Source organism: Pygocentrus nattereri, chromosome 22 (genome assembly GCF_015220715.1).
Source record: "Pygocentrus nattereri isolate fPygNat1 chromosome 22, fPygNat1.pri, whole genome shotgun sequence".
Classification (NCBI taxonomy): domain Eukaryota; kingdom Metazoa; phylum Chordata; class Actinopteri; order Characiformes; family Serrasalmidae; genus Pygocentrus; species Pygocentrus nattereri.
Genome location: NC_051232.1, coordinates 19,895,531 through 19,898,296, shown reverse-complemented (window position 1 = coordinate 19,898,296; position 2,766 = coordinate 19,895,531). Strand labels below are relative to the sequence as shown.

Below are 2,766 nucleotides of genomic sequence, written 5' to 3'. Positions count from 1 at the left end.
GCTGTCCGGCCTGTTTTTAGAGCGACCAGTTCCTGCTGCCGGATCCAAATACAAGTCAGAATAAATGAATCTATTTAGATCAGGACTTTGATTGAACTCAGTTATGAGAGCGAACGTTTATTTACGCAACATTTTCAATATCAATTTTATGACTCAAAGTCTAAAACTGCTACAGCGTTTACACCAAAGTGTTACACCTAGTGTGTTGGATGGTGTCAGTTTTTGGAGGACGGCTCTTTGTCCTGTTTGTTCTGTCCTGGGGCCTCATTTATAAAACTTTGCGTGGAATCTGGAGTGAAAATGTACGTACGCTCAAAACCAGGAAATTGCGTGCGCACAAAAAAAATCTGATTTATAAAACCCTGCGTACGCACACCTGCACGTTGTTTCCTCTTTATAAATCACAACCATCTTCAAACTGAGCGCAGCTGAATCAGCCGCACGTTCCGCCTCCGCCCCGCCCACTTTTACCCATAAATGGTCAATGCAAATCACTCATAAATATTTAAATGGCAGCTTGCCCCATTCTTTTTGAAGCGGAATAATGGATGAGAAAAAGACGAAAAAACGAAAATTTGGAGAATGTGAAGTGGAAGTCCTTGTTTCAGAGGTCGAGGCAAGGAAAAATGTGTTGTTTGGGAGCCTTAGTAGTGGAGTGACAAACAAACGCAAGTTTGTTGAGTGGCAACATGTGGCTGCAGCTGTTAACAATGTAAGCTCTACAAGCCGCACTGTTGCAGAAGTAAAAAAGGACTTGAAAGTAGATGCAAAGAAACGGATTTCTTTGCACAGGAAGAGTGCAAGTGCTACTGTTGGGGAAAGGCCACACTTTCTCCGTCTCCTTTTCATGAGAGGATGGCATGTTTAATTGGGGAACCCCTGTTAAGTGGCGTGGTGACTGAAAAAGGAGGGCGATACAGACTTGGCTGATGAACCCATCACTGGTGAACCAGGTAAAAACAAATTATCCATAATCGTACATAGTTTTAATAAAGACGCAATAATCAGACTTTTTTTCCTAGAATGGTTTATTAAATTATTTAACCATCACTGTTTTTTAGAGAGGACTGTGGGAGTGGACAGCAGTCATTCAGCTGAAGACTGCCAACCCGGCCCCAACGGTGTCTCCGGTGCCCCGGTTGCCTCCAGCGGTGTCTCCGGTGCCCCGGATGCCTCCAGCGGTGCACCACGTGCTTTAAGCGGAGGTCGTGTTCTGACTGAGGCTGTTTTACAAACACAAATAAACACAATTACAGCAATTGACAATTTAACAAATGAGCTTAAAGAGATTAAGGGGATACTGTCTGAAATGTCAAGTACATTAAAAGAACTTGTTAAAAAATACCTTTGCGTTTCTCTCCAATTATTTATAATCGACGCATCACGTCCTCGCGCAGTCTGACTGCTTGAATATTACGTGCGTCAGGTGGGTAAACATGTGGGTCTGGTTCAGGGTCATTTGCTTGTTGGTCGGTCATTATCAGGGGGAGACCATTCTGCTGTGCCATGTTGTGTAGCACGGCACATGCTCTCACTATCCGGCAGACTTTTTCTGGGTTGTAAAGCAGTCTCCCACCTGATGCATCTAAACAGCGCCATCGGCCTTTTAGCAGCCCGATGGTGCGTTCTACAACAGAGCGTGTCAGAGTGTGCACGTCATTGTAGCGTCTCTCCTCTGTGCTCTGTGGGTTTGGAAATGGAGTGAGGAGCCAGCGCTTGAGCGGGTAGCCACTATCACCTAAAGAAATTAATCAGAGATAATGTTGCATTTACTGCTAGGGCAACTGCTTAAATTAAAATAATAATAATACATTTTAAACTTACCAAGAAGCCAACCATCCCGTACAGCTCCATTTTCAAGACGGGTTCCTACACTGCTGTTCCTCAGAATAAATGAGTCATGAGTAGAACCAGGCCATCGAGCAACTACGTTGGTTAAGGTCATTGTAGCATCGCATATGACCTGTACGTTTATAGAATGAATTTGCTTTCTGTTGATGAAAGCAGCTTCATTCTGGCTTGGTGCTCTTATGGCAATATGAGTGCAGTCAATTGCTCCGATTACATTTGGGAAACCGGCCACTGCTGCGAATTGCACTTTAATGTCAGCCTGTTCACTCAAAGTGTAAGGAAACCTGATGTACCGACCTGTCAGTTTTATTATGCCAGATAATACGCCTGACATCATGGAGCTTAAGGATGGTTGAGATATCCCTGACCTGTCTGCTAATTCCCTCTGAAAGCAACCAGTTGCCAGGAATCCAAGGGTTGTTAACACCTGTAAATGGACAGGTATTGCCCGATTTCGTAGTGTTGGTCTCTCCAAATCTGGACCCAACTCAGCACACAGTGTCAAGAGAATTGCTCTTGGAAACCTAAATCGGCTCATTAACCAGTCATCATCGTTTGCAAAAAAATCTTCATGATCTCGAAAAATACGTTGTCGCCTTATTTGGCGGCTCGCTAGGTCTTCGAGTAATGCCAAAAAAGCCATTATGACAGACAGCGCATCAGTCGATCTTGTCTATTTATATAGCTGTGATTTACTGCAAATAGTTACAGCTGTTAATTATCTCAAAATATTAACAACCAATTTCCCTTTACTGTATCTTTATTGCTTTATTATTAGTTCCATTTGCTGTCGTCATGATGATGATGATGATGATGATGATAAAATACGTTTTATTAAGTACCCTTTTAAAAAGTGTTTAAAAGTGCGAAATAAAACAATATGTAGAATTAAATTAACCTTAATTAAAATGCAGA

The 2,766-nt window shown here is 42.6% G+C and overlaps 1 long non-coding RNA gene across 1 annotated transcript; it reads left to right on the top strand.

The window, feature by feature from the left end:
• The first annotated feature begins 902 nt into the window (after window positions 1–902).
• On the top strand, window positions 903–1,344 carry LOC119262086. The gene is made up of 2 exons (XR_005129408.1): window positions 903–953; window positions 1,062–1,344. It is a non-coding gene; the product is annotated as an uncharacterized LOC119262086 (long non-coding RNA).
• The last annotated feature ends 1,422 nt before the right edge of the window (window positions 1,345–2,766 follow it).